The sequence below is a fragment of the Globicephala melas genome, chromosome 11, assembly GCF_963455315.2.
Source record: "Globicephala melas chromosome 11, mGloMel1.2, whole genome shotgun sequence".
NCBI lineage: Eukaryota > Metazoa > Chordata > Mammalia > Artiodactyla > Delphinidae > Globicephala > Globicephala melas.
In genome coordinates this window covers 84,194,224-84,216,375 of record NC_083324.2, presented here as the reverse complement: position 1 = coordinate 84,216,375, position 22,152 = coordinate 84,194,224, and the positions used below count along the sequence as shown (strand labels likewise).

General features: G+C 37.7%; 1 long non-coding RNA gene across 2 annotated transcripts in view; it reads right to left on the bottom strand.

Moving 5' to 3' along the window:
• Nucleotides 1-21,736, bottom strand: part of LOC132598076 (uncharacterized) — a 208,405-nt gene extending 186,669 nt beyond the window's left edge. For both annotated transcript variants that reach the window (XR_009565730.1, XR_009565729.1), the window contains exon 1: nt 21,575-21,736. This is a non-coding gene — a long non-coding RNA (uncharacterized lncRNA). The remainder of the gene's footprint in view (nt 1-21,574) is intronic.
• Nucleotides 21,737-22,152: the final 416 nt, after the last annotated feature.

Here is a 22,152-nt window from a genome sequence, read left to right as displayed (position 1 = left end):
TAGTTTTTTGTAAAAAGCTTATCAAGTTAGGCTTTGTGGGCCGTACAGTTTCTGTTGCAATCACTCAGCGGTTATGTTTCATTGTAATGTGAAGCAGCCATAGACAGTATGTAACATATGTGGGTGTGTGCCAATAAAACTCTACTTACAAAATACAGGCATTGGACCTAGACCATATGTGATCTGGTCTAGGCCTCTGACTCTGATAACTTGGAAAGAGCAGACACACAAAGCTACATAGTGTGAGAAGTTACTTTAGGAGTTAATCAAATAAACTTCATTTTGTAGATGAATCAGATGAGGTCCTGAGAGGTTGAATGATTAGCTTAAAGTAACAAACTAGGGGCAAAACCAAGACTCAAACCTGTAGCTCCTGACTCCTAATATATTTTCTTTTTGCTTCACTGTATTGCCTTTACTGTGCTGGGAGTTAACAGAATTTATTATTAAATTGTTGAAATATGTAAAAAAAAAGGAGTCATTTGAACAGTGCTTGCTTTCTTCTCATAGTATAAATTACAGTCAAGAGTAAGGAGCGAGCATCTTTTCTATGCTTTAGCAAATTATCACACTCGTTTCTATGTTTTCATCAGCTTTCAACATTTTATCTTTTGCTCTTACAGCAACAGGAAATAGCTCTGAGTTCCTTTTCTGTGAAGTTTTATGTGGGTGTCATTTGCTCTGGGACATTTTTACCCTTTTTATCAGTCACTTTTCTTATTTATATCAATGAGTTTGCCTTCATAAAGTTTTTCTGGTTGTGTACCTAGAGTCTAGGCAGCTTATCCACAGTCTAGAGTCTACAGCAGCAAGGTCAACATCCTTCGGATCTGTGTCTTCAAGTACATCACTTATGTTTGATTCAAATTTCACTCCCAATAATATCACGTTTTTTTTCTTTACTGAACCTTCATTTTCGTTGGCAAATTTCCAACTTCAGGTACCAATATTTGTACCTTGTCACTTGGTTTTAGCACTGAGAGATAAGAAAGAAACACAGCTACATGCTTTGCTGTCTGTGTGTGAACCGAACAATAGCTGTGCAGGGACCAATCAACAGACTTTGAAAGAAGTGATGCAATCGGTCATTACCAATGATGCTCCTCTGTTGTTTACATACGAGTGATCTGTGGGCTGAAGAGCTATCAGCAAGGTTTGTACTTCATGCAATTGCTTACAGTTAATATACTGTGGCAGTTGATACTTGAATATGCCATTCAAGTACTAGTGTTATTTAGCTAAACCTAAATAACTGAAATCCATGCATATCACAACCAGGCAAAGCAAGGATTGTCTGTATTGGGATCTGAGGACACAAAGAAGCTGAACAATGAAAACTGTCAGTTTTAAAAAGACATGAGGGAGGAAGAGATATGGGAACATATGTATATGTATAACTGATTCACTTTGTTATAAAGCAGAAACTAACACACTACTGTAAAGCAATTATACCCCAATAAAGATGTTAAAAAAAAAAAAAAGACATGAGGGAGAGGAGAAATGACTTTTTAAAACAACAAATAAAGTTTTTAAAAAGACATTAAAGAAAGTAAACTTGTTATTGAACAAATATAGATAAGTCCATTCAACATGTGATCGAGAAGTACTAGGAAATAGGAGATAATGTAAAAGAAACATTCTTTTCTTGAATATAAGTGACAAAAGGAGATCCTTAAAGAAATCAATACAGCAGGCTACAGAGAAAAGGACTGGGGGAAAATCCAGCCAGCAGATGCACACAGAACATAAAGACAGTTTTATACAGGCAAAACATGCTAGAATTTTTTCCATAAAGCCCTTGAATTATGATAAATGTGAGTGCTGTGTATATATATTTGGAAAACCAACTGTGCCTTCTGCTTTAGTTGCCTTTTTTGCACCAATAATTTCTTAAACAATATTCTATTTCTAGAGCATAACTCTGTCACCGTAGTGTAGCCAAGCTTTTCTTTGACAAATCAAGTACTAAATAATTCATTGGTGCTCTGAGGGGAAAAATATCCACAGCATACTGCTACAGAAAGTTTTCCTTCCTATAAATAGAAGAGCTTAACAGAGATATGCAGAGGCATGTCCTCTGTGTGTACAAGCGCCTTCAAAATGAACCAGGCTGGAGTACTTACAGTAGGGAGGAGCTGGACCTACTGGGCAGCCGTCTGTTCATCTTATTATAATATTTTGCCTCCATTGTTCTTTACCTGAGGTTAATGGCATTACACTGGCTTAATTAGCTGGGCATAAAATATATTCTTTCACTAAAGAAAACTTAATGGTTTTTCTAAGAACCAATAGTAATTCATAGGGCTTATTTTATGTTATTTCCAATCTTTTATTTCAGATAGTTTCCTTATTTTTTTTTATTGAAGTACAATTGATTTACAATGTTGTGTTAGTTTCAGGTGTACAGCCAAGTGATTCAGTTTTATATATATATAAATATACACACACACGTATATTATATACCTATATATACACATGCATATATATTATATACATATATATATAATATATTCATTTTCGGATTCTTCTCCCTTATAGGTTATCACAAAATATTGAGTATAGTTCCCTGTGTTGTACAGTAGGTCTTTGTTGGTTATCTATTTTATATATAGTAGTGTGTATATGTTAATTCCAAACTCCTAATTTATCCCTCCCTCCCTTTTCCACTTTGGTAACCGTAAGTTTCTTTTCTATATCTGTGGGTCTATTTCTGTTGTGTAAATACGTTCATTTACATCATTATTATATATTCTTAAAAGAGATGGGAGACTATAGGATGGTAGGGAGAGAACGCATGTGCGTGAACCAAAAAATAATTGTGAGACAGAATGGTTACGATGGCTCTTTCCAAGGATGAAAATATATTAGCTATGGGAATATGCAGTAAAAATATGGATATCATATATAAATCACTGATGAGGACATGAAAAAAGTAAAAACCTTTTTTAAAAAGATTTATCTTTTCTTAAAATCTGAAGAATGGAGTCAGTAAAATCTGATTTTATTTTAAAAGAAATATCAATGTTTGTTAGACAAATGCATATATCTTCCTTTCCCATACCAGTTACAAAACAAATTGAAGGAATAATGTAAACACTCATAAGGTATTTATGTTGCATATCTCTAGGGATCTTGGCATGCTTGACAAAATTCATACAATTAATTCTTCCTCTCTCCCTATGAGATGGGAAGCTAGCAGATATTATTAGACAGTAATGCAGCTAATGTGCATATGTGGAAGCAGGGAAGCTGGTGAGTCTTCAGAGGAGCCTGGGCCTGCTGGTTTTCTGCCTTTGGGGGAAGGAGAATGGCTGCAGGGAAACTACTCTCCGAAGCCACCAGTCCCTTCCCCTGCACAGGGAATTCTTTTGCCTCTAGTTCTTCAATCACTAAATTTATTTGAGTAACTCCCTAAACCGAATACAAAGTCTTCAAGTAAGTAAACTTTCTGGCTCTCTTCTACTCACTTTCACCCACTTCCTAAGAGCAGATTGTCCTGTAGTTTTGAGTCCCTTTCTCTGTAACCAATTTCCAAGCATTAACTGTTACTAAATTGTACATCTCAAGCTCTGTCTCCACAGGCTCAGAAGGAAATCCAGACCCTCTTAATTTTATCTGCACTATTTCTGCAAAGCCACAGCAGTTGTCCCTCTCATGTTGATTCCTTGCAAATGCAAGTCTTTTCGATATTCTATTGAAAAACTCTTAAGTTTCTATACATTTGTATTGCTACTCCCTCACCAATGGACCATGGAAATTTGGCTGTAACAAGGAACACCTGCATATACTACGTTGTGTGATACTCAGAATCACTTCTGCCTTGACTTTGGCCTTGAAAGAATGGTGGTGTTAATTATCTTAACAACTGAATCTCTCCGGTAATAATATGTAATCTAGAGCTTACGTTACATTTACCACGTGTTTTGCAATGTACTAAGCACTTTACATTCATTACCATATGAAATATCAATATCTATGAGGACGGTTTTTTTATTACATGTATTTCCAGCTTAAAGAGACTTTGAGTTCAGATTGTAAATCGTCCACAGTCCCACAAAAGCAAGTGTGGACTAGAACTCAAGCCATGATTCTTTCACTGTGAGTGTGTTCTGAACCACTAAAATTTAATACTACTAAAATTGTGTGCTAAACAATTATTTATTAGATTACTAATAAATAACCTCAAGGGGACAAGAGAGAGAGATTCAAAACTGAGGTGCTGGGATTAGCTGAGTTATATGCCATATTTCTCATAGTTTTTCTTTTTTCATCTTCATGAAAAAGTTATATTTTTACAATGTAACAGAATGGACTTAAGTGTCACAGTTTATGTAGCTTCTTGCATATATTTTTGATAGCCCTATCACATTTCCGACAGATACATTTGCTCCCTACCCCACCTGCGACTCGAGGCCTTGAAATATTAGAAACAGGTTTTACCTCGTTGCAATGTGTATGAGGTGACAGAGGGCACATAATGAATAAGTAGAAAATGTAGGAATATGACTCCATCTTCCTGTCATTTTGAAGAGGACACAATAAGTTCCTAATGCTCTCCTATCAAGAAAAGTACACCATATTTGTGTGGTAGCATTGTTCCAGCGATACGTAAGGGGGTATGGTATGTGTTGCTTTGCTCTTTTTCTTCCAATACTGAAGTTGAAGCTTTAGGTAAAGTATGAGAATGATATCATCATTATGTGAGGAAAAAGAGTATAGTTGATATCAAGGTTTCCCTCACCACTTAAGTCATGAATAGAATATAAGCCAGGTGAATTCTGACTGTGCTCTATAATTTATTTAAATATACTTTCACTCTTCTGGAAGTCTTAGGGGTTTATTTGCAGAATTATTGTTTTGTAATACATACAGGTAATGCTGGGGTATTAAGAACTCTTCGTTTAGAGCTTTACAGAAGTTTAATTTCATATAACAAGAATATGAGGGATCACAGACCTGCTGGGTCCCAGTTTTCAGGTGTACATTACAATAAATCAAACCAAGGATGGGTAAAGTAGGCTTCAGGGTGTTTGTCAAAATACCCACAGCCATTTTTCAAACACTATGAGATTAACTCAAACAGAAAAATGTTTACCAATTTCCCTTTTGCTCTATCTTTTATGTTCTTCTGAACTTTATTGAAAAATGAATCTGTGTGTTGCTGGTTCTTTTTGACTTTATTCATCTCAATTTCATTGGTTTATTTATAATTTTAAAGAGCTCGATTTTGTCTGAAAAAATAGCAAGTTATTATATGCCTCAAAACATAATTTTACATATTCAACTACATAATTTTCATGGTGTTTCCTCTTACAAGATTTTTATGTTGCAGGATCCCCTTCTTTTTTAAGGCTAAATAATATTCCGTAATATGTATATACCACATTTTGTGTCCATTCATCTGCTGATGGACATTTAGGTTGTTTTCACATTTTGACTATTGTAAATAGTGCTGGGATCAACATGGAAATGCTAGTACTTATGTGAGATCCTGATTTCAAAAAAAAGAAAATCCTGCAATATGCCACAACATGGATGAACCTGGAGGACGTTATGCTAAATGAAATAAGCCAGTCACCAAAGGACAAATACTGCATGATTCTACTAATATGAGGAATCTAAAATAATCAAATGCATGGAAGCAAAGAAGAGCATTGCGTTTCCAGGAGCTGAGAGGAGGGGGAAATGAGGAGTTGCTAATTGATGGGTATAAAATTTCAGTTCTGCAGATGAATAAATTCTAGCAGTCTCCTGTACAATGTCATACCTATATATTTTAAAACTGTATTATACACTTACAAATCTGAGAGGTAGGTCTCATGTTAACTGTTCTTATCACAATCAAACATTTTTTAGAAAGATTTTTGTAACACAAGAAGAGCAGGTCAAGTAGGTCAAACTAATCTACTGATTACTAATTAATACTAATTACTAATGAGTAATCATACATGAAAATAAATAATAAGGCATCATTGACACTATAATATAAATTATTTTAAATTTATTCAAATAAAATTTACTGATCAGTTACTATGTGTTCTTTGTAAGACACTAGAAATATGAAGATGAAAAATTACAGTCATCGGTTTAAGAAGTTTAAGGCGATACACAAATCACAGTAGATCTTCAAGGGATGAAGTCATCAGTTATGCTTGGGTCAGAGTCAGGGAAAGATAACAGAGTTGTTGACAACTGAGTCTTAAAAGCGAAGAGTAGCTTACCCGATGAAAGAGGGATTGGAAAGTAAAGAGATTTCTAGACTAACTAAAAATACTTTTAAAGGGATGAAGACATGAGATGAGTACGGGTCTTCAAATGATTTAGTATGCTTGGAACAGGTGTAACTGAGACAGTAGGAAATGAGGGTGAGGGAAGCAACAGCCATGACTCCTAAGTGATGAAGCGATGGGAACATGCTAGATCTTAATTTATTACGGCGGGCCAAGGAATTTAATATTTATTCTGTGGTGATACAAAGGCACTGAAAGATTAAAACAGGGGTATATTATATTAAGGTTTTTTGTATCAGTAATAAAATTACAGCAGCAATATGAAGGGTAGATCGATGGCAAAAATGACCAGATCTAGGGGTACCCCTCAACTAACCTTTGCCATGGTCTAGACAAGAGATGATAGAGGCTTGCATGAAAGTAGCAGGAGTCCGGATGGAGGGAAAAAGTAAGAAATCAAAATTATTTAGTAGTATAATTTGAGAGGAATTAATAACCAATTAATATAGCTCATAAAAAAGAGAGAAAGATGAATAATGGCTGAATTAACTGCTTTAGGTTACTGTGTTGATGGCAGGACTCACTGAAAAAGAACATGAAATTTTAGAATGTAAACAGATTCCAGGGAAAATAATGAATTCAATTTTGGAAAATTCATAATCTGTGATTCATAATTTAGAAGTAAAGCAAGTCATCAGAGTTAGATTTATGAGTCATTAGCATTTATGTGGCAACAAAGTTACTGGAATAAATAAGATTGTCAACTGATCATATAAAAAAAGCAATAGAGAATCAAGGACAAACATGGGTAGGCACTATCATTTTAAAGGACATATAAAAGGGGAAGAATAATGGAATCATGGCCAGAAAAACAGAGGTAGAGACAGAGAGAGGAGAATCATGAAAGAAACATGTTCAAAAATCCAGGAAAAGGTAAAAAAAAAAAAAAATCCAAGACTTAAGAAAACTAAATAAGAATTCAAAAGTGTCCATTGGTTTTAGCAATTAAGAGATCACAGATCATCGATTTAGCAGCATTGGTGAGGACAGAAACCAGATAAAATGATGGGAGACATATGAGATTTAAACTTGTGGAGAGAGCAAGCATAAAGGTAGGAGAATCTGGTCTGTGGAGGGGGAGAGGGAGGCTGATACTAGGAGGAGAAATACAATTTAGACAGTAAGAGTGACTTCATCATGTTCAGCATATGAGAACTGAGCCAGAAGAAAGGTAATAAATTAAGATGGGGAGACAGAATATGAGAAAAAGTCCAGGAGAAGCTGGAGAGGAATGAAATAGAGTGTAGTTGGAAGGATCAGCCTTGAAGAGGGTGGGGGAGAGAATGAAGATGAAGTTACAGGGCTCTCTTGATGTGTAGAGGCAAGAAGGTGAGAGAGCTCTTGCCTAAAGGCCTCTGTCCTCTGCCAAGGTGTTTCCAGGTTGTCAGCTGAAGGGAGGTGAGGAGGGGACAAGGTCTGATCAGAATGGTTGAGGTTTAGAACCACCACTGAGAGGGCAAGCAGGGAAAATTAATGAAGGAAGCACTGGTGGCCTGACTGAGATTTGCTTTAATGAAAGTATAGTAATATTTGTTCATTCATGTATATATTAACATATTCAACAAATATTGATTGAGCATCTACTATGCCCAGGGATTGTCTGGGTGTTAAGGAATTAGCAATGAATAAAAACAGAAATTTTCAATTGCATGGAATTGGAGGGGTAAATGAGAAACACAGTACATAAGTAAATGATATACTATTACATACTCTGTCATTATTCTCTGGCTTTTTCCTAATTGGGATCACAGTTTCTGTCTTTACAGGTTGATGTTAGCTCTAAGTGAGCTAACTTATTGTGAATGCACTTTTTAAAAGGTAAAGGGTTTCAGAAATGATGACCCAGATCCTGAAAACAAATGCTGTCATTGATGAGCGGACCATATAGATACAAGAAAAATAATAGAAGAGAAAAAAATGCATTTTCACCACAGGGTAAAACATGTACAGTATTAAATTATGAATGTGTTTTAATATCAATAGGGTGTTTCTTGTGTGCACACTAAGCTTTGTATGTGCCTGCAAGCGACATGACTATAGCTCAGCCACTGTGGTACAGGAGGACCAGGGTCTGGTCGGGGATACAGGCGCTTGAACAGATAATTCTAACACAATGTGACGTGTGTTTTGGGAGGGATCCAGAGAAAGTACTATGGGGCCACAGAGGGGTGACTTGTTCTCCCTGGTGTAGCCAGTGAAAGCCTTCTAGCTAACAATACGAAGGCTCCTGCTTGAATAATGAAAGGAGTTTCACAGAGAAGAAGCCAAGAGACAACAGGAACAATTCACATACTCTTTTTCCACAGTAATATTATGCAAAGATAGGACGTTAAAGTGCTCCGTGATAAAACTGACATTTCTTGCAACAGTCTTGGCCCAAAAGAAAATGCAGTTCAGTGGTGCATGTCAGTTTCAGCAACATGCCTCAGGCCCCGTGGGTGTTAGTTTCCTACTGGACTACATAAAAGGGAGGGGACCAAATAAAATAGTATGAACCCATCCATCAAGAGCACAGTTCTCTTAGGAGACAAAATTTTGATTGAATTTCCTCAGAAGACTATTCAGGTCTCCATGTTCATCAAAGGATTTCATTTAAGTTACCATTAAAGTAAAATTAAGTTGGTATTAACCTTGTCTATTCAAATGATGCCACTGCAAGGTAAACACACCATTCTGACGTGCACGAAAATGAAATGATAAATTGATTCACGTACCACTTGGAATGGATGGAGTCCTTCTAATGAGTGATTACCTGTGGTATAACTGTATTGATTGTGTTTGTACATGTCAAATGAGGCTGGCGAGGATGAACTTGAAGAAATCAATCTTGGAAACTGCTAGGATAGCAGCCTCCTACTTTCACAGGTACTAAATCATGAACCTAAAAAAAAAAATGAGCCAAAAACCTGCAAAAGTTTGTAATCTCTTCCCCAAACTATTTGACTTAGCAAAGGATCCCTTGTCAACTTTAAAAGACAAATATGCGCTCAAATAATGATTTACGGAGGACAAGTAATTACAAGAGTTCATTTGAAGACTCACACTCTTCCAACTTGTGTCCCCTTGATGTTATGAGGGGGAGTTATTTATTTCTATTTCTATTTATTTTCTTATAATTACAAAAGTACATTTGGAGACCCACATTCTTCTGTCCACTCTTGTCCCAGTATAACGAGTTATTTCTACTACACGTGGGTATGCACATACATCCACACACAAACCACGTCCACACACAAACATTCATGTGTGATAATGTGTGTTATTCAGTAATAGTCTGCTGGCAGAAAAAAGTGTCACCCCCCCACCTGCCCTCTTACAATGCTGGAATTCACATTAAGAGAGTCTGAGGGTCTGGGGAACTCCAATCCACATGAAATAAGTTTGCATGTATTCTGGAGGAAAATTTCTTAAGGACAGGTTTGGAGTGAGGACTGATATCAGAGCAGATACAACAACACAAGGCCTCGGTCCTGAATACACTCCACCACTACTGAAGCGTGCCATCCCCTTGGTTTCTGAAGAAAGGCTTATGAAACCTGGGGCTAGAATGCCCAGACAGGAACTTACTGACCCAAATCTCTTCCTTATGCTAGAGAATGATGTTTTCATGTTTCCTTAAAAAGGAAAGACATGCATAATGTCTAGATCATCTGACACAGCAGCCTGGCAGAACAATTCATTTTCAAGCTTGCCTGGTGATTCTTCTTCCCCAGGGTAGTGAAACAATGGGCCAGTTCAGGGACGAGAAGGACTTTACAGCAAAGAGAGAACATCACCTACTGGCATGTCACTTTCATTGCTTTTAACTCATTGCTTTCAGACATTTTAGAAAAACCCTTATCTTGGGAATCTCTGGTTAAAAAGAGTTCACTCCTTTTATCCTCCTTTACCAGTTATTAATATAACTGTAGCAGTAGTTATAGAAAAATGTAAAGAACAGGATGTATTTATATAATGAATTTGCCAGTGATTCCTGTTTGTCAACATCATGTCATCTGATGCAACATTAGCTTAAAAAGCCAAATCACAGAATAGTCACTCTTCTGTGAACCATCCTTTGAAAAAGCTGACACACAGAGACTTTGTTGGTGGCTACATGGACCATCCGCCTTTAGTGGGCAACGGATGTTAGGGACTGTAATACGAATACAGGAGGTTAGCATATTCATCTCCTTAGCTATATATCTCAATTCCTACCATGATTTTATAATCATCTCTTTCTCAACCTTTGGCGCTGAAACAGATGAAGGTGCGGCTCATCACAGGAGCAGACATTTTTCTCAGGAGTGATACAGAGTCTGAGATACAGGGATTCTGATTCTATAACTTAACACAGGGCTTTTAGCCAAGGATATCTTAAAGGAAAATTACAGGAGATACACCTTCTCCTTACTCTCTCAAATATTATATGTATGAAATACAGGTGAAATGAAATCTGAGAGCTTCCCAAAGGGGAAAATTTAACAAAAAGACATTGCTGTATATGTGAGGACAGAGGGAGGATGAATCTTTCAACACAGTAGAGGATGTCTTGCAACAGTCACCCCTGACTAACTTAGAAAAAAGAAAGAAATAGATAGATGTATATTACTTGGTTTTACCAATTTACAGGCCTACTAATTAATCCTAAATTAATAAATAATATTGCAATGTAAAATAACTGTTTGAACGCTTAGAGGCTTAAAGATTTTTCTCTCTCTTCTTTTCCCTTTCACCTTAATGAATATTATAGATAGTTTAAAAGATGATAGCTTCCTCAATGAAGCAATGCTCATATGGGCTAGATATCAGGTACATTTTAAAAATCACTTTATCAATAAAATTCAGCCAAACAGCTGAACCAAAGTTTTCCATTTTCAATTTTTGGATGAACAAGGGTGTGAGACTCATTTTTGTTTTTTAGGTAGTAATGTATATAATTAAATTATTGTGACTATGGATTTTTAATTTGGTCCAGCATGTTGGTATACTTAAAATGGGGTTGGTTTATTTTTAAAAGTATAATAGAATGGTAGCTTTAAGAGAATAGTCTGTGTGTCTGAATCTGTACACATTTTGTAAGTGAAATTAGTACTGAAGCCTAACCTTCTCGAAGGCTGCTAGACAGAACTGATCTGTCTTGGAGGCATTGTTGATTCATCTCTAGGATAAACTCTTGGGCTGGGCAAAAAGAAACTAAAATAAAAACTGAGAACCCACACTGAGCACTAAGGTCAAAGAGCCCGAAGAAGTAGTCACTGTGGCATGAAATGGAGGTTTCACTTTCCTTTCCACTTGGATAAGGATAACAACACCAGCAATATATTCTCATTAAATAATGATATATTATAAAAGTAATTTCCAAATTGTAGAAAATTTGCAAAATGCATAGAAGCATTAAGCAAAAAATGAAAATCACCTGTAATCCATTGCCTGTCAGACAGGCAATGTGAACACTATGCATTCTATATCCGCTTCCAGTGTTTCTCTTTGCTTAATTTCCAGAAAACTAAAAACTATGGAGGGTTATATTCTGCTCATTCACTAAAAGTATTATGGAAGCATTTCCCATACCATTGAAAATTAGATAATTGAACGCTGAATCTCAAAAATAAGGCAAGAGGGAGGTGATTAAGGGCACTGCTTTATTAAGTAGTGAATTTTGTGTGTGTTTGTAGTGCATTTCGCGTGTGTTTGCGTGTCTGTGTGATGTTTAGGGAAAGTGTCATATTTAAAGCATGCATTGTGTGAATCTTGTATTTCATTTTTAGTAGAATCTCAGAATTAACTCAAAAATAGATTTAGGACCATAGAGGTCAGTCATCTGTAGTACAGGATAATCCTTTTGTAAACAGAGGTCCCATAATAATCCATTTCACTATTATAACATACTACATCTAAATTAGAAATATCGATAGTTACCAAACACTTTTTGGTATTGTTACATCTATAAAGTCCTTTCTGCACATGAGTACATGTAATTTTCCCCACCTGGCCATCCCCACCTCCTTGTTCTGTATTCTCCCATGTCACATTTTTACATATAGAAAATAGCTCTGGATTTTCCTTACATGCTGAAGCTCAAATTGCTTGTCCTAAAAACCAAAATGGACCATTAATATTAATTGCATAGCCACATCTTTTCCAATAATCAAATCTATTTCCATGAGTAACTGTAAAACTAACTTTACTGTTAAAAACTTGAATTCCACAACTCAGTGTCATTATAGTTGAATCGGCCATAGGTTCAACGGCTTCCATAGAAAACCCACTGTTTCTATCCTCTTATTTAGTTCTTCTCTAGATCACTTCCTCACTTTTTTCTGCCACCCTTAGTCCTCCTACCTTTTTCATACCTGCTGCCTTTCTCATTACCTTCATTTTTCATTTATTCCTTTTCTCTTTCCATTTTTTCTTTTTTTGCACCATTAGTCCGTTAGCGTAGTTGCACTTTCAAATTTATGGAGGTGCACTGAATGCTTACTCCATCTGCACAGCTGTGTCTTCTGCAACCTAGAGGCAGGCACTTATTTCACCAGAGTTACAGACATGACTCTGACATCATGAATGGCCATATCAGTGCACCAAAGTCTCTATTACAAACTCAACTTCTCTTATCTGGACAGAACAACAGATGAACCGAAAACTCTACCAACCTTGGAGAGCCCTCAAGGTGCTAATGTTTGACAGCAATAAAAGCTTTAAATGGTTTGGGGACCATCAGTCCCCGCTTTGTAAAGTATTCATGAAGTGGAATTACGATGACCTGCTACCTTGATATGATTTCCAGTTGCCTCAAGCTCTCTGCACTCAGTTTGACCTCCTTTGCTACGTTTGACATTGATCTATTCCTGAGATTGTAGCTATAGGCTTTATGTGTGAACCTGAGATTAAAGATGGAAATAAAAGTCACCATAATGCCGCTGCCTATAAGTTTAGGGGCTGGTATTGCAGTCCTTTGTACTAATCAGGGTGGCCACTGCAGAGTCCATTTAGAAAACAAGATCTTCAGGGACTCAAGTTGTGATGAAACTACTGCAGAATATTGTGGGAGAAGAGGAAGAGACGGAATGGTTGTGACACTAAAGACTGCTCCTGAATTGTAGAAGGAAATCAGAGGGAGATGCTAAAAATGGCCACAAGCACTTTGTATTTGATATTGGCTTCTCTAATACATTCAGCTTGAAACGACCAGATCCATTTATTTTCCTCCTCCTATGGGACTTGCTAAGATGCCTGCCTGAGTTTCATTTCCATGACTCTTTCCAGTCTATTTGCTTTAGCTTTTTCCTTCTATACCCCAGACACAGTATGGTCTGGCATATTTTTATTTCTCTGTGCTTCATCATAATTTATTACATTCTCCTGTGCCCTCTGTGCTTTTTTTTTTTTTTTACCATGATTAGCAGTTTGCAAAAGGTAGTAAATTTTTCTTGTTTTTTTTTTTTCTCTTGCTTTCTTCATCTTTCACCCTTTCTTCCTCTTCGCCTTTTTCTGAGACTATCCTTCAGCTTCTCAGAATAAAGGGAAAACTGCATAATTAAGAATGTGGTTAAAATACAATTATACCTTCCAGATTCTAAAAGGAGGAGAGGAAGGTAGCAGAGCAAGTCTGATAACATGGGAGCCCTACGTTTCAGGCAAAGTGGCTCCTTTCTGTAGCTAATTTCTACTTAGAAACAAAAGCTTTTTCAGAGAATGGGGAGAGACAGGTGACTGAATGATGCTCCAATTTGCATTTCTGTTCACATAATATTCTTGTTCAACTGACTAGAGAAAGGTTTTTTTTTCTTGTTACAAATGGAAGTACCTGTTTAAAAATAGCTGAATCAAATTTTATTCACAATTACTATTTTTCTCAAACTCGTCTCATAACCAAAGAAATAAATTCTAAAACTTATTAGGTTTCTTTTCTTTTCCCCAAATCTACACTAAATAACTTGAGGTAGTGTGGCATGGTAAGAAAGAACATTCTTTCCAATGTCAGAAGACGTAGGTTATAATCTAAACTCTGACATGAACTGTATGATATTAAGTAAATCGTTTAAAATTCTAAGTCTCTATTTCTTTTCTTACAAAATTAGGAGTTTGTATTAGATAATCTGTACTATCCCTTCCAGTTAAAAAAAAAAAGTCTTCTTTTACGTTTACAATTCAAAACTCTTATCTCAGGAGCCGAAAGTGGACCCCATCTGTCTTAGGAAAGCCACCCGACCCCCTCTGGGACAACAGTGCCTAGAGAAGCTTCATCACAGGGGCTTTTTGATGTTTTTGCTGACCTGAACGAATTGGAATAGAGAGAATGATTTTGCCACAGAAATCGTAAGGGGATTTCTGTAAATTATCCATAGCCCTTGTAAGCACCATCATCTAAGAACCACACTGTCAAAGGCTTCTGTTTCTCAGACTCTTTGGGCTGCCATCTGCAGTGGCTGAGGGAAGTCTAGAACAATCACTGGTGGTTTGAAAATATTCTGGTTCTTTACTGCCAAATTCTGTTGCATCATTCCGTAAGGAGTTGCCACTGTGGCAGGGGACTGGAAAGGAGGATTATGTTAGTAATTTGAAAAAGAGGAAATTGTTTTTGAACATCCAGTTAAACTAGGAATCACTAGTTTCTTCCATGCCTCCTTGAAGGCATGAAAATAATTTTGTTATCTGTATCTCCTGATGGGTAAATTCGGCATCAGGCACACATACTGATGACTGGGAAATGCTGAACATTCTGACATTAAAAAATATATATTTCAAAGTAATGGTGTCCTGAAAGTGTTTCTTTTTTTGTCTTAAAATATTCAATATACCATTCATTCTGTGGAAAAGAACTAATAAAGTCTGCTAAGCATTTGCTTATTATTTTGATTTAACTTTCTTCTTTCCTTTCTCTCTCCCTCCACCCTTTCCATTCTTTCTCTCTTTGTTCCTCCATTGTGAAAGGATTCAGGACAGATCTAAGTGAGATGGTCCAGGCTGAAACTTCCTCTCTTTGAGACATCCTACTGCCTCCTGCATGCCCCTCCCCCTTCCTCTTCCCCTCTTCCCCCCTCCAGTTTTTTCTTTGTTACTGAGTTCTGGCTTTGCCTCTTCCTGGAAACCTTCATTGACAACCTCACCTGCTAAGATGTCTTTCTGTGTGTTAACACAACATCCCAAGCTTACCTTTTCTGGTAGCACTAATCAGACTCATAACTAATATTATGGCTTCATTTGTAAAAACTGGGGACCTATATCCCTATACAAAAATGGCTTCTGGAATCTGCTTGATGACTTCTAACACTGATAACATTGCAGTAGAGAGACTTCAGCCTGGTCCACTCATTTTCCCCGGTTTTCTCCTCTATCAGGAACACCATTTTCCATGTTCCACAATGTATGTGTTAATGCACAGTCTTGCTAGTATCCAAAAATTTTTATAGCAAAACAGAAACTTCACATTTTCCTCCCAATTCCCTTACTCAATTCTCCTTTTCCTATCTGGCTCATAAGAGATAGTGAAGATGCTGCAGAGCTGTCTGCCCTTTCAACCTTTATGCAAGACACTGTTATGGTCACTAATTGTCCTGAAGATTAAACACAAATTTCTATGCATGGATTTCTGGGGGTATATTATTTAGGGTCATGCTACTGACTTCTGCTGTAAATAACTGCTCTTTCCTTTTTAGGTACATAAGCATTCAAGCTTCCCTCTCCCATGTCAAGATGTTTACATTCTTTTGTTTCTTCTCATACTTTAAACCTCAAGTCCTGAGAAACTTTCAGCAGTCTATTCAAGAAAGTAATTAGAAACACAGACACACACACATAAACCCCGAAGCCTCTCTGATGGACAGGTTTCTGATATACTGGAAAACTGCACTGAAGACTTACTGAAACCTGTGCAGAAGAAAATAAAATAACAACAGCCAAAAGGAAATCATCTCATTGGGTGGTTTAGGCATATACTTATCAAAAGGATGGAATAAAACAAGGTTTTTTAAAATTTTCTTTTGTATTTATTTTTGCACTGTAACGTGACTCACATTTCCCTTTTGAATTCACTGATAATTGTGAAATATAGTCTCACATCAGATCCTGCCACAGTAAAACACACAGCTGGAAGAAAACATTTATACAAGCTACTAGAAGGATTCTGCTAATTCAAGTCATGTGGTATTGCATAATGAATTCATTTCTAAGTATTCTAATACTGTATAATAAAATGCACCTGTAATATAAATTAAAACATTTATAATAAGATATACATTGCAAGAATCCCTTGACATTTCAAGTAAACAAAAGATACATATTTGCCACTTTTTTAACAAATGGATGTTCAAACAATGTATTTTCACGCATATGCTAATTATTGTACTGTGAATAGACAAAAATTGGTTAAAAGATACTTTGCAGATGTTAAATCTGTGCAAATACATGATCGTCCAAAGAATTTTAAAAACTCAATGGCCAAAGGCAGAGATAGGAAAAATATCACCCTAATTACTTTAATAAATGAACTGAAGATATAAATGTCTTATGAAACACTAATACAAAATGTGTTTTTTATTACATTTCATGAGTCTATTCTGATATTATTGGAATCTAATGTGGTAAACTGCCTTTAATTCACAAATGTGGGAGCACTTCTACATATTGAAACACTGTCAAGAAAGGTAAGTGGGTGAATGTATGTAGTACCAAAAGTGAGATAGTCTTGAAATTTACAAAGTAGTTGTAAAAATATGGAGTAGTGTTAAAAACAAACATCTATATCATCTATGGAAAAATATTACTGAGTATTTTTAATCTTTTCTTTTATATGTTGAAGTATTTTACGTTAACCCAGTTGTAGGATTAGGTGAAGGAAGTCTTTATGGAGACCTCATGATGCCAAATGTTATCACATAGAAGATCTATCTATCTAACTGTCATCTATCTATCTATATCTATCATCTACCATCTATCTAGTAATATTTTTATTCACCCATCTATACATCTATTATCTATCTATTCTCTCATACCTGTTCTTAATTGCAGGGGTTGTAATATATTTATTAAATTCATATTCACTGGCAACATGCTTGTCACACAGAAGGCCCTCAACAAATATGTGTTGAATTGAACTGGAAACATGCTTCCTGTGCTGGTTTAACTAAATTATAATCCCAGATGTTCTAACAGTCTCCATCTTGTACAAGACAGTAAAATGGAAATGTGGACTGGTATGAATTGACCTAATACTACTTGACCAGTTATTTTCCAAAGTCCTCATGGTTAAGTTAAACATCACCTGATATTAACTCAATTTACATGAGAACAAAGGGAACTTTCACCTCATGACTTTCATTTTGGCATGTGCAATTTCCACATCCTTTTTTTTCCACCCCATCATTTGTTTCTCCTACACTCAGGAAAATTTTGTTTCTCCTATTTTCAAAACAATGACAGTCACTGGTTTGGCTTGTTACAATTTTAGATCTTCACTGTGTGCTAGTGTGCCTGAAATTCAACACAAAGTAAATAAATTCTATTAGCACAGGGTTATGTTTATCATCCTAGTCATACATGTAGGGAAGTGTTACAACTCACAGTGAATGTTGCTGGCATGAATACAAACACTACAGTAAAGAGATGTATTTAAAGTGACAGATGCTTTTACACCTTAAGCTTTATCAGGACATACTGGGGAAAGTCCCCTTTTAACTGCGTTCATTGTCCTGACTTGCACAATAATTATTTTCCCTATAGCTACCCCTGCAGGCCAATAAAGAAAAACTTTATATCAAGTAAAAATCACCAAGGGCCTCCTGGGATCTTCGAATACCACAATCCTTGGGTCCCATGGATCCAAGCTGTCTACAGCTGGATAGCACAGCAGTCAGAATGACAGAAAAACTGGAGAATAAATAGCTTTCTCCTCTTCCCCTTAACTAACAAACCCCACTCTTTTAACATAAGTTGTGGGTATTAGATAGTTTTTATACTTGCTAATAAAAGAAACTCCACTATGTCTGTTGAGATTGAAGTGTAGAAAATAACTTCATCTCCACAGTGAGTGAATGGCCAGGAATAGGCATCAGCAAACTATGGCTTTGGGCCAGATCCATCCCTCCACCTCCTTTTGTATGGCTCACAGACCAGGATTTTTTTCTTTTCATTTGTAAAAGGTTAGTCAAAAAAAAATATGCGACTTTAAAACTTTTAGATGTTTACATTTAATCTGGCTCTAATCTACGGTTTAGACTCTTGACTAGGGATTAGCACATTTTAGTTTTTTATGTAAAGGGCTAAATGTTGAATATTTTAGGTTTTATAAGCCAGGTACATTTGCATATTCTACTTTTTCTCTCACAACTCCTTAAAATGTAAAATAAACAAACAAAAATTTTTACAAGGAGGCTGTACTAAAATAGAAATTACATTTGTGGGCCACAGTTGGCCACCAGGCAGGCCCTGGCCCTAGTGGATGGTTGACCCATAAGATAGAATGAATCATCACATAGAGAAAAGTACTCCATCAACCAAGAATTCTTCCCACCAGGATCACCTCCCTTGGACCGTTGTGAGAAATAAACATCTACTATATTTGAGTCAGGATACATGTTTAAGTTACGTATTATAGTAGCTAGCTTACCCTAAAACAGAAAGGACATCTAAGGCAACACTTCCCAAGGGGTGACAGTTAACATAGATTTGAAGGAAAGAAAGCCCTGCAGATATCTGGAGGAAGACTTGCAGGACATTTGGTCCTGTCCAAAATGTTCATAAGACATTTGACCCATGCCAAAAGGTCTTTGATATTTGATCTTGTCCAAAACTAGTTGGCATGGGCCAAATATGCTAATGGACGTTTTGGATAGGACCAAACGTGTTTTGGCGTGAACCATGGATATTTGGGACAGGATCAAATGTCTGCTAACCAGAAGAGCATTCCAAGCAGATGCCCTGAGTCAGAAACACAACTTAAAGTTTGAGAAGCAGAAAGGAGGTAAGTGAGTTTGCACTCAAATGATCAAGAAGGAAAATATTAAGATTTAAGGTCAAAGAAGAAAGGGGCAACTATATTTTGTAGGTCCTCGTGTATCATTGTTTGGTTTTTACTCAGAGAAAAATGGGAAGCCACTGGAGACTTTCAAGTTGAGTAGTGACATTAAAAGACTCTCATTTTGGGCTTCCCTGGTGGCACAGTGGTTGAGAATCCGCCTGCCAATGCAGGGGACACAGGTTCAATCCCTGGTCCGGGAAGATCCCACATGCAGTGGAGCAACTAAGCCCATGTGCCACAACTACTGAGTCTGCGCTCTAGAGCCCACAAGCCACAACTACTGAGCCTGTGCATCACAACTACTGAGCCCACATGCCACATGTCACAACTACTGAAGTCTATGTGCTCTAGGGCCTGCGTGCCACTACTACTGAGCCCACGTGCTGCAACTACTGAAGCCCGCATGCCTAGAGCCCTTGCTCCACAACAAGAGAAGCCACCACAATGAGAAGTCCACTCACTGCAACGAAGAGTAGCCCCCACTCGCTGCAACTAGAGAAAGCCTGCACGCAGCAACTTAGACCCAATGCAGCCAAAAAATAAAAAATTTTAAAAATTAAAAAAATTTTTTTAAAAGGCTTTCATTTTAACAGCTTCACCCTGGCTGCTGTACTGAAAACACATAAAGGGGATCAATGGTGGAAATGGGAGACTAGTTAGGAGACTATTGCAATCATTCAAGTGAAAGATGATGGAGAGTTAGAGTAAAATTGCAGCAATGGATAAGGTAGAGCCCACAAGATTTGCCAGGATTGATGGGGTATATGAGAGAAAGAAAAGCTTGACATGACTTCATATATTTTGTACTGGGTGAAGTTGATATTTACTGAATTAAGGAAGACTAGAGAAGGAGTAGTTTTGAAAAATATTAGGGTCTGAGTTTTCTACATGTTAAGAGTGAGATGTCTATTAGACATCAAATGGAGATGTCACATTAGTAGCTGTACATATCTATAAAAATTTGGGGCTCAGAGGAGAGGTTCACGGGATCCCTCTCTAATCTATTCCTTTTCCTGAAGTACTCCTATGACAGTTTTTAATGCATAGGAATATAACGTTTTGTTCGCATATTTTCTTCTACTTCCAGTTTGTTTACTCATTGAAGAAAAGACTGATTTATTTTTAAACAATTTTGGGTCCTGTATAGCATGCAGCACAATCAATGAATGTTTTTCAAATGAATAACTGAGTGTATCTAGCTGAGTCTACAAACACCACAGTGGGTTCCTAAGTAAGTTTCCATACTTGTGAAATATAGTAATTGTCCACACTGCTTCTATTCTGAAACATAAAACACTTTATTTTTTAATGGGGAATATCTAAGATCTTTAGAAAATAGTGAAGAGCATATGTCTAAAATAGTCATGAGCTCTCTAGGTAATTGTAATGCTAACTAGAGTTTAGGACTATTGCTACAGAATTGTGAGTACAATCATACATTTTTCTTTGTGAAAGTATTAATAAAGATTATATTCAATATCCTAAGTTTCATAGGTAAATACCACCAATTAAGCATTTTATTCCCACTCCCACCCTAGAGATCTATTTGTGAAGGTTATGTCTACTTAAATATAGAAAAATAGCCTGAGTTATGTTATTTTCAAAGAAAAATAATAATAACAAATTGAAAGGCAGAAATCGTCATCATTCATCATGCAATGTCACAAAAGTCTTAGTGAGCTTCCGGGAAGATGGCGGAAGACTAAGACGCGGAGATCACCTTCCTCCCCACAGATACACCAAAAATACATCTACACGTAGAACAACTCCTACATAACACCTACTGAACGCTGGCAGAAGACCTCACACTTCCCAAAAGGCAAGAAACCCCCCACGTACCTGGGTAGGGCAAAACAACAAAGAATAAACAGAGACAAAAAGAATACGGACGGGACCTGCACCAGTGGGAAGGGCCTGTGAAGGAGAAAAAGTTTCCACACAGTAGGAAGCCCCTTCGTGGGCGGAGACTGCGGGTGGCGGAGGGGGGAAAGCTTCGGAGCCGCGGAGGAGAGCACAGCAACAGAGGTGCGGGGGGCACAGCGGAGAGATTCCCGCAAAGAGGATCAGGGCCGACCAGCACTCACCAGCCCGAGAGGCTTGTCTGCTCACCCGCCGGGGCGGGCGGGGCTGGGAGCTTAGGCTCGGGCTGCGGCCGAAGCGCAGGGAGAGGACTGGGGTTGGCGGCGTGAACACAGCCTGCAGGGGATTACTGCGCCACGGCTAGCCAGGAGGGAGTCCGGGGAAAAGTCTGCACCTGCCGAAGAGGCAAGAGACTTTTTCTTACCTCTTTGTTTCCTGGGGCTCGAGGAGGGGATTAAGAGCGCTGCTTAAAGGAGCTCCAGAGACGGGCGCGAGCCACGGCTAAAAGCTTGGACCTCAGAGACAGGCATGAGACGCTAAGGCTGCTGCTGCCGCCACCAAGAAGCCTGCATGCGAGCACAGGTCACTATCCACACCCCGTTTCCGGGGAACGGGAGAACGCATGGCGCGTCTCACGCTGGTGCAACGTCACGCCGGCCTCTGCTGCCGCAGGCCCGCCCCTCACTCCCCCGCCCCCGGCCTGAGTCAGCGAGGGCCAACGCAGCAGCTGCTCCTTTAACCCGGTCCCGTCTGAGCGAAGAACAGATGCCCTCCGGCGACCTACACGAAGAGGCGGGGCCAAATCCAAAGCTGAGCCCCAGGAGCTGTGAGAACAAAGAAGAGAAAGGGAAATCTCTCCCTGCAGCCTCAGAAGCAGCGGATTAAAGCTCCTCAATTAACTTGATATACCCTGCATCTGTGGAATACCTGAATAGACAACCAATCATCCCAAATTAAGCAGGTGGACTTGAGAGCAAGATTTATGATTTTTTCCCCTTTTCC